This window comes from Podarcis muralis, chromosome 7 (assembly GCF_964188315.1).
Source record: "Podarcis muralis chromosome 7, rPodMur119.hap1.1, whole genome shotgun sequence".
NCBI lineage: Eukaryota > Metazoa > Chordata > Lepidosauria > Squamata > Lacertidae > Podarcis > Podarcis muralis.
In genome coordinates, this window is record NC_135661.1 from 70,201,464 (window position 1) to 70,211,930 (window position 10,467).

The window sequence follows — 10,467 nt, forward strand, 5'->3', positions numbered from 1 at the left end:
GATTTTGGGAACAGGAAAAGGTCTTTTTTGGGGGGGTGGCCGCCTTTGTCTATATTTCCATTCTATATTGCCACTCTATCCTTTGTCTATGTTTCCACTCCCTTGTGTTTAAGCCATTGTTCTGATGCAATGGGAGGCAGGGTAATTACCTGCCAATTACTGGGATGGCAGCTATATCACAATCAGGACCATACGGAATCTGTGTTTTAAATATCTATACTACTGGAAATCTTTCTGACCCTCCCTCCTGCAATCGTAATAGTTTCCCGGGCGTTGCCTGGACATTTTTAGTCCTGTCTTTGCTCCAGCACTCAAAGGATAGAGGAAAAGGGAGAGAGAACACCTAACAAAAGTCACACACCCTGACAATCACCTCCTACTTTTAGCAGAATGCCACCCTGTGCCCTTCTAAAAGATAGTAGCTGGTGTGTGTGTGTGTTTGTTTGTCACCTAAGGGAAGATGGTGAGACCTTTCTGTCATTTCTATAATGTGAGCATTGCTTTACAACCATGAGTCCTTCCCCGTAAAGAAAGCTGATATTTTCAGAATAAGCTCAACATCAAATTCTACACAGACACCAACCCATATATGCCTGTGAACCAAGTAGTTTCTAAGATGCAACAAGACGTTTTGCCATCTTAATGCTTTGAATTCCAAATTCATCTTCTTGAAGATCAGGTTGGTGATGACCTTGGTAGTGCCATGATATTTATTTCCTTTTTGAGAGGTTGGAGCGATTTTGTTCCTCAAACCACCGAAATTTCCTAAGTATACAGGACATAATTGCACTCTTGGTGGGGGATCAACTGGGATGGTGGTTAAGCTGATCCCACATCTTGCCCCTTACATTTTGTGTCTGAAAAAGAATACTGGATCTGTTGGTGAAAAAACAACAACACCAAATCCCAAATCCCAAATCCCAAATCAATAAGTCATTTCCCCAAACATCACAGTGAAGAATGCACTCTCTTAAGAAGAAGAAGGAAAGAACACCTTGGATCCTTTAATAACCTTCAGGATCCTCTAGGGATAGCAAGTGTACAGTTAGGGAAGGGGGTCTATCTCAGGGTCAGAGAACATGTTTTGCATGTCAAAGGTCACAGGTTTAACCCTCAGCATCTCAGGTAGAGCTGAGAAATATGCTCATCCAAAAACCCTGGACAGCTGCTGCCAATCAGTGTTGACAATACTGAGATGGCTAGAACCAATAGTCTGTGTTGATACAAGGCAGCTTCCTAGGCTCTCTAGGCCTTTCAACAGACCTTCCATTTCCTCTTCTTTCGCTCCCCTCAAGTCCCACAGAAGAAAACGGTCCCTTCAAGGTTCTGCCCTCATCTTTGTAAAAGAGATGGCTGTGGAATCCATCCAGTCTTCCTCTGCCAGTCCATGCCGGGAGATGTAAGACAGCCTTGTGGGGTCATCCCACACAAACACACACACAACTCCAGGCAAACCTCTTCTGATACTGGGAAGTCCTTCCATGTCCCATGTGGCTTCCGATGCCTCCACGAGGAGGGGTTAAGAGGTATCTTTCAGCTCTGGGCTTTGAGGTACTGGTGGGGGCACCTCTGTGGCTGGCGACTGCATTTCTTGAGACCTGTCTGGGATTGGGGAGGGGAGGTGGGGAGAGGGTCAAGCAAAGAGACAAGATCAGCGAAGGAGCAGCCAGAAAAAAATGTGCATTGCAATGAAAGATGCAAGGAGGGAAAGATGCAAGGTTCCATCTCGGCCTGTGATGTTTCTATTCTGCTGCAATTTGGCTCCTGCTAAAACCTGTATCACGCATCTCACCATCTACTGCAGTGGAAACAGATTTTTAATTACGTAATTAATCTCTGTGGAGAATAAGGTTGTAGCTTGATGGTAAGGTTTAGGACACTAGGTTTAGGTTGCTGGAAGATTTAGGACATACTGTACTTAGTCAAACTATGGAATTTGCTCTCCTAGGAGGCAATGATGATGTCAGGGATTGGACTCAAGAGGGTGAGAGAAAGGAGAAATGGTGGAGATCACCCGCCCCCTTCTTCTGACGCTGAGGGAGAAGAGAAATGTAGCTTTGATTTACAGCAGGAGTTTGAGGAGTCTGAGGGAAGTCCCAACTCAGAGATAGGCGAACAAAAGAGTGTTAGAAGAAGGAGAGGTGAGTAGGACTGGGGCAGGGCAGCCAGCTGACACGTTGTCACTGGAAAGTATTTCTGATCCCCCTTCTCCCAGAATGCGACGTTCATTAGGAGTAAGGAACAAAGGACTCAAAGGCATTTGACCATGAGTGGCCACCGTAAGGGAAGGGGCTGTTGATAGGAAGGAGGAAGGAGAAGGAGCCCAGTTTGGAGCAACGCCATTGTTAAGGCGTTTTGTCTCTCACTATTAGGATGGAATAAAACTCATTAAAAAGGACTCTCCTTGTTTTCTCTGCTCTTGCTGCAACACTGGGAGGAATAGCTTTCCCAAAGCCTTGGCAGAGCCTTGACAGATGACCACCAACTTGGATGGCGTTAAAACAGGATTAGACAAATTCATAAAGGAGAGGACTAGCAATAGCTACTACCCATGATATTTATGCCCTGCCTTCGCAGTTGCAGGCCTCAGTGCTTTTGAATAACAGCTGCTGGAAACCATGGGAGGTGGGAGGGCTCTTGTGCTCATGTTCTGCTCACTGATTTCCCTCAGGCATCTGGTTGGGCACTGTGAGATTAGGATGCTGGACTTGATAAGCCACTGCCCTTATCCAGCAGGCTATTTTTATGTCCTTGCACAAGCCGTTTCGTTTGCATGCAAGAAGTTGCAGGTTCAGCGATCACATTACTGAGTAGGTTTTGTCAGGAGCTTGTCCTATATTGGAGTAGGACCCTGGCAGAGACACATGCCCGACTGGCATGTTCTCTCCCTCCTGGTCGATCGTTCAGGAGCTTCAAAAGCTTTCTTCTGCCTGAACATCACAGCGGCTGATGCCAACAGACATCGGCACACTTAGGGATCGGCAGAGTCTTCGCAGCTTGCGTAACAGACCTCAGCAACTCAGCATTTTGGCTAATCTACTTTATTTACATTTAAACACACATGGAGCACTGAAACATGGCTCCCTCTCTCTCTAGCATCAGACAGCAAAGAACAAAGGACAACAGTCCCACTTCACGGAACACAGTAACACAAACATCCTGTCTCCGTCACTTCCCACTCTGTGGAGTCAAAACATATACCGTCATGTGATAGACAACAATCCCATGACTGCAATCATGGAGCAGGAATTCTAACAGGTTTCGGGTGTACTAGGGCCATTCAAACCAACAGGTCCAGTATAACAGAGGAAGAATGTTAGGAGCAGATCCATTGGCCAAAGCTACCACTGACATGGGAAGCGTTAGAGAATAAGGCCGATATCTACCTGAGTTTAAAGACATTTCTGCCAGTTTCATAGGCAAGTCAGTGGGAGTGACGCCGGACGGCGAGCCCAGAATGTCCGGCAACGCGTTCCTTCGACCAGTGCGCCCAGATGATGCAAAATCTAACACAGGCTCCACCTCAGTCATACTTCCCCTGAAACGACACACAGGAAGTTCCAAGTTAGGCAAGGGCCCTTATTGGCATGCCTACGAGATAGAAGAAAAAGCTTAAGTGAGCTAGATTCTCTGCCATGCAGATCTAAACGGCACCACCAGCATTTCCTTGCTTTGGAGATCTGCTCCTGTTAATGGGAAAACTCATCCCAATTGGGTCCAAAAGGCAGGGAGTTTGAAAGCTGCCACCCCCAGAAAGGAACATAGGGAGCTGACTTATTCCAGGGCAGACCCTTTGTCTATCTGGGAGGTAAACGGTGTTTCAGTGCGCTCTGGAAGCGGTTTAATCATTCTGGCCACATGACCCAGAAAGCTGTCCGTGGACAAATGCTGGCTCCCTCGCCCTGAAAGCAAGATGAGTGCCACAACCCCATAGTCACCTTTGACTGGACTTAACTCTCCAGGGGTCCTTTATCTTTACCTAGCTTGCTGCAGTGCTAACCTCCCAGCATGTGGGTTGCAATTGCTTATCGCAGGGGAACCTTTTGGCCCTGCAGATGTTCCTGAGCTGCAAGTTCCATCAGGCCCAGCCAGCATGGCCAATGGCCAGGGATGATGGGAGTTGCAGTTTGGCAACATCTGGATGGCCAAAGGTACCCCACACTCGTGCTGCAGCATCCCTAATAGTTGGACCTTTACTGTCTGCATAAAACTCTCCAACAAAGAGCAGTTGCAGAACGCAGCAGATTGTTGACTAAGGCACACTGTTGATACTGTGTGACACCTCTGCTGAAGGAGCTGATCTGGCTGCCAAGATGCTAGCAGGCACAAGTCAAGGTTTTGCTTTTAGCATTTAAGGTCCTTTCCTGCTATATCCCTTCCCAGCAGCTGCACTCCTCAAATGGAGCACTGCTGAGAGTAACAAATGCCCCAGAGGTGTGCTTAGCCTGCACCAGAAACTGGGCTTTTAGTGTTGTAGCTCCAGCTCTCTGGAATCAATTGCCAGCTGAAATCAGACAGGTGCCTAGTGTGATGATGTTCAGGCGCAGACTGAAAACAGTTTTGTTTAGGGAATTTCCCCCTGAAGTGTAACCCAGACATTTACAGAAGATCAATTCGATATATGATATAACTGTTTTGAGAGTCTTTATGGGTGGTTTTTATTGTTTCAGAGTTCGTTGATTTTATTTTACTGTTCTTAGAGCTTTTGTGTTATCTTCAATTAAGTCCTATGCAGAAGATAAAATGGTTTCTAAGCCATTCACAACTCTGATCCATAATTAAAATACACAACAACATTGAAACATCTTTAATAAATAAAATATATGATAAAGCAAAAAGTTAAAAAGAATAACGATTAAAAAAATTAAGAAACAGTTAAAACAATAAAAACACATGTTCAGTTCAGGGGACTGCTTGCCCAGAGGTGTGTCTTGAGGAGCCGGCAGAATGCCAACACTGATGGCGCTGCTCGTATTTCAGCAGGGAGGGCATTCCACAACACTGGATCCATCAGGGAAAAGCTCACCTCTGTGTTACCACAGCCATTAGGCCACTGGAGCCAACTCCAGGGGGCTGTGGGTGCTTTGGCACCCACGATAATATATTTGTGGGTACTGGGCACCCTCCTCCCAAAGTTAATGGGCAAAGTTGAAGCCCTTCGTTGAACCACAATCTTCGGCATGAGATGGCACCTATGCATCAGGCCATGGCAAAACTAAGCATGTTCCATTAGCTCAGAGGTTTTCAACCTTTCTGAGCCCATGGCTCCCTTGACTAACTACAGTGGTACCTTGGTTCTCTAACTTAATCCGTTCCAGCAGTCCATTCGACTCCTGAAATCGTTTGAAAACCAAGGCGCGGCTTCCAATTTGCTGCAGGAGCTTCCTACACACAATCGGAAGTCGCGGAAGCTGAATTGGATGTTCGGCTTCTAAAAAACGTTTGCAAACTGGAACACCCACTTCCTGGTTTGAGGCTTTTGGGAGCCAATTTGTTCAGGAGCCAAGCCGTTCCACTGTACCAAGGTACCACTGTACATTCTTTCTGCTGTACCCTTGTGGGGCTCAGGAGCCCAGTTATGTCACCCCTTCCCTGCAGAGCTGGCTGCCCCTCACCCTATTCAAACACCCTCCCTTGTGGAGAGTTCCCCCAGCCTCCTCTCCCCTCCACTATCCGTGGGAGTCCTCTGGGCAGCCACTGTTGCTGCACCCTGATCTCTGAGCTGCCCCCTGTCCCCAAAGAGAGGTGCTTCCTAGAGGCACTATTCATCTGTGGGGCTTACAGCTAGGGTTGCTGCAATAAATAGCTGTGCAAGACTTTGGGAGGCAGAGACACAAGACGGCACCAGAGGAGGGAGGGAAAGAAAGAGGGACAGAGGCCCACGGCACCCCTGACCACCATTCAAGGCACCCCAGGGTGCCATGGCACACTGGTTGAAAAGCACTTTATTAGCTGATTGTTGATGTGCCCCTGACTTGAGCTGACCTGGGATCCACCACCACCATTTCTCTTGTGGGCCCCAAGCCTCAGCAGAACAGGATAAATGGAGCCACCTGACCAAAATTACCCAGCATGCTCTTCTGATCTTCCATAGCAACCACACATCATGAGCTTGCTCTACAACATTGTTCTCTAGTAAGCCTCTTGGCTGGAAATGCTCACCCTGGTGAAACAGTGACATCTCCCCCCCCCCCCAAAAAAAGATGACTATTCAGCTTTTCTCCCCCAAACCATTGGACTCATGAACTGGAGTGCACTCTGTAAATCTGGAGGAATCCCATGTACTTCGTGACTCTTAAGGTCAGCACACACACACACACACTCATTACATTTCATGGCGGGCAAATGAGCCATCACAGATGAGTTGCCACTGTTGAAATTTGCACCTCAAACACAAGGCTTTCTAATGGAGGAGATAACTCTCAGCCAAACGTGAGAACTGTCAAAATATTGACTAATCAAGGTGACAAAAGTTCCACTGGTATCCAGGCGTGTGTGACTCAGCTCTTAGAGCCAATTTAAGCTTTAAAGAGGCCATGTAGCATATGCTCCCACTGATCCTGTTTGCAAGGGATGGCTACTATTATTGTTATTCTTACTAGATTTACTTTTTCTCTACTTTGCCTTTTCTGGGGTGTTTTTTTGGGGGGGTGGATTGGGAATGCCATAATCACACACACACACAGTGTGTGTGTATGTACATAATTTATATATAAAATCTATATCTATATCTATATATGAGAATTCTTCATGTTTCAGCCCTGATGCCTCAAATTTCTAAAAGAATAAACTATGATTTTATAATTTTAACCAATTTTATCTTTACTGTATTGTTGAGTTTGATGGACACCACCTAACAGACAATTGTGATTACGTTGCACATGCAAGGCCTAAATAAATAAATAGGCATGGGGGAACCTGTGTTCCTCTACATGTCTCTCCTTCCTCTCTGACAACACCAGATCTCTCCTAGTAGAGCAACCTAACTCTGAGTGATCATTATTTGGCCTGATTTGGTGTGCATTTCCACCAAATTTGGAGGAAAGCTCTCATTTATAGCCTACTTTTCTTCCAGGCAGCTCAAGGTGGCATGCATGTCTCTGCCCCTCCCCATTTCTCTCCCCCCCCCCTCCAGCAACTGTGTTAGGTTAGGCTAAGAAGCAGTGACTGGTCCAAAGTGGCCCAGTGAGCCTCATTGTGGAATGTGAATTTGAACCCTGGTCTCCCAGGTTCTAGCCAAACGCTCCAACCACTACACCCCACTGACTCTTACATTTGCCAGTAGCAATACAATTGCCAATGTAGTGCTTTCCTTTCAGCCCTCCTCTCCCTATAACTGCATGTCCAGGCAGCATGTGTTTTGACCTACAGCTGTTATCAGAACAAGTATAAACATATCCAAATATTCTTCATACCAGCTTTCCCCATCCTGATGCTCCCCCCACCCTGCAATGCTTTAGAAAACTCCCATCAGCCCAAACCAGCACGACTTGTGTAGCCAAAACAGCATCATCCACACCCACAAAATTACATATCAACAGGCTTGGGGAAAACCCAAGGTTTTCAGAAGGACAAAAAAAATCCTTAGAGAAAAGAAATCAAAGAGGAGAAACCTCCCACCACCCCACAAATGGGGTCACTGAATGCTGGCTGAATTCACACACACACACACACACACACACACACACACACACACAGCTGCTCCCTCTGCTCGCTTTAGTTGCCAATCCTACCTACCTGTCAACTCCTTTGCCAACCACACCTGGCCACCCCCTCTTTCCTTTGCACCTAACCAAGCCACTCTCCACCTGCACTGCTTCTTCACATGCCTGCCTGCCATCATGTTGCAGTTGGCTTGGCCACCTTTTGGCAGATGCACAAACTGCAGCGTGATGACCGCATTACGTTTTTATCTATATACGAAGATATCTATGTGTGCACCCACACAAACATTTACCTGGATATATGTGCTACAAGAGTGCACCTATTTTCCACTATTGAAACAATGACACACACACACACACACACACACACACACACACGATGGTGCAACCTGCTATGTGATTTGTACACCTCAGAAACATACTGAGGAACTACATTTTTGGAAGTAGCTCACCGCCCCAAATTTGGAAAGCTAACATGCCATGAAGGAGAAGCTAGAAATCTTATCTGCGCTCCAAAGCAGAGCGGTCATAAATTCAGAAGTGGCTTGTTTAATTGGCTCTCTTGATTTAATGAGGATTAGTAGCAGGGGAGGAGAAGAATTCCTTTTCACAGCATTCAGCACAGAGATGCTGCTAGACCAGGAGTTGCTATCCTTTTAGGACCCACAGGCAAATTTGCAAAGCAGACAAACTATAGTCAACATGTGAGCTGTGGTTCAGGGGTAGAGCATCTGCTTTGCATGCAGAAGGCAACAGGTTCGATCCACGGCATCTCCGGGTAGGATTGGGAGAGACCTCTGCCTTAAACCCTGAAGAGTCGCTGTTAGTTACTATAGACAGAGTTGAGTTAGATGGACCAGGGGTCCATCTCAGTGTAAAGCACATTCCTATGTTCCTATCTTCTGTGACCATATACACACCTCAACCAAACACACACTGCTCCCACTCCCTATTCTATTGCCTACTAATTTCAGTGGGGAGAGGTGGCCCTGTGGGCACCACGAAAGGCCTCTCTGCGTGTATGGGTGCCCACAGAAACCACATTGGCTCCCCCCTGTGCTAGTTCCCACGGTTGAAACTAGGGTTTGCTCTGGAAAATTTCAGGCTGAAAAGCTGGAGAGAGAGAGAGGGAGAATAAAGTTTGTGGGACTTCATTTCGGCAGATGTAGGACACTGATGGGCGAGTGGGTTTGTGAAACGTGGGATTCTGATGCCAACCAGTGGGTGGATCTGGGTACTGGATCACACGAGCCTAAATGAGGTACTGAGAAAGACTGTGTGTGTGAAATAGGATTAAAATGAGATGATGCTATTGCTTGCTGCAGTTGCCTGTTAAGGAACATAGGAAACTGCCTTCTACAGAGTCAGACCATTGCTTAGCATTGCCTCCACTGACTGAAAGTGGTTCTCCAGGATTTCAGGTAGGGTTCCAGCCCTACCTGGAATTGCCAGTGACTGCACCTGGGACTGAATGCATGCAAAGCAGATGTTCTTCCACCGGACGATGGTCTTTTCCATTTATATGAATGCTGGAAAATAGCAGGGACTTTGTGTCAAAATTATGCCACCCAAGTCCATCTTCAGCTCTGATACCACAATCCCCTCTCTTTGCTCACCTCAACTTTCCAGCCTGATGTTGCAAGGAAGCACCTAATCACAGGAGACCTTCAGAAGCCAGTTTCCGAGGCTTCGCACAATCAAAGCACCTGGGAAGACATGTTTCTCTACCAAATACATACGTAGGGAAGCCTCTCCGATTGCTTCACTGACACACCCCAAACTCATCAAGCCGATATCGCAATTCACAACCACTGTGACTCCACTATGTGACTTGTGCAAATAGACGACAACTATAGTAAAGAGCCATCTGCTCGTATGCTTGGCGAGGTTTCAGATGGGCTCCTCCTTTTATCACCACCACCACAATCCACAATGAGAATGTCAGTCATTCCACTTGGAGTATTTGTCACACACAAAAACCCTGCTAATGCACACATGGCTTCAAAGATGTAAATGACAAGTGAACAATTTTTTTGCTTTTTAGAAAGTTTATTTTCTTTGCATTGCACACCCATAGTTGGCTATGAAAGCCAATTCTCTCTCTCCCTCTCTCTCTCTCTCTCTCTCTCTCTCTCTCTCTCTCTCTCTCTCTTTCTATCTACACACACACACACACACACACACACACACACACACACTCTTCTTTTTCTTTAACCCCCAAGGAACATACACTAGCTATCTGGCTGGATAAATAATGCACTGATCCATGTATACATCCAGAATAGTAGAACCCATCGTAAGCCACCTGTAACACCTCCCCCCATTCCCTCCCAGATCCCTCCCTTTTTCTCTTTTCCTCCACAAACCATCCAGCTACCTCCACATCAAGGGCACAAAGCAGCCAGGCATGCTTACCAGATGGACTGCTAAGAAATGGAGAGCCGGTTCTGCCGCTGTGGTGGTCTCCGGTGAGATTGGGGTGAGAACAGAATCTGCCTGTGGAAAGGGGTTTCACTGTGCCCAGACAGTCTCCATGGCCAACAAAAGCATCTCTCCCTCTCTCTCTCTCTCTCTCTCTCTCTCTCTCTCTCCTTGGCTGAACCGCTCTCACGATGCTCTGGGTATCAGCAGACTGCTAGCTGCCTGATTTGCCTGCCGGATCTACCAACCGCTTTGAAGGGGGAGACCTGGATACATTTCAGCTTTCCCCCCTGGCTAACCAGGCCTAGCAGTGGTCCATTTCCTTTCTCTTCTGCACTGTTTAGGAGCAGGGAAAGCAGGGCTTCTGCTTCTCCCACACACC

The 10,467-nt window shown here is 46.9% G+C and overlaps 1 long non-coding RNA gene across 1 annotated transcript; it reads right to left on the bottom strand.

Annotated features, from left to right (window-relative positions):
• Positions 1-912: 912 nt before the first annotated feature.
• Positions 913-10,467, bottom strand: LOC114603616 (uncharacterized). Its single transcript, XR_003708115.2, has 3 exons — positions 10,080-10,467; positions 3,387-3,538; positions 913-1,602 (listed from the first exon to the last, which is right to left on the bottom strand). It is a non-coding gene; the product is annotated as an uncharacterized LOC114603616 (long non-coding RNA).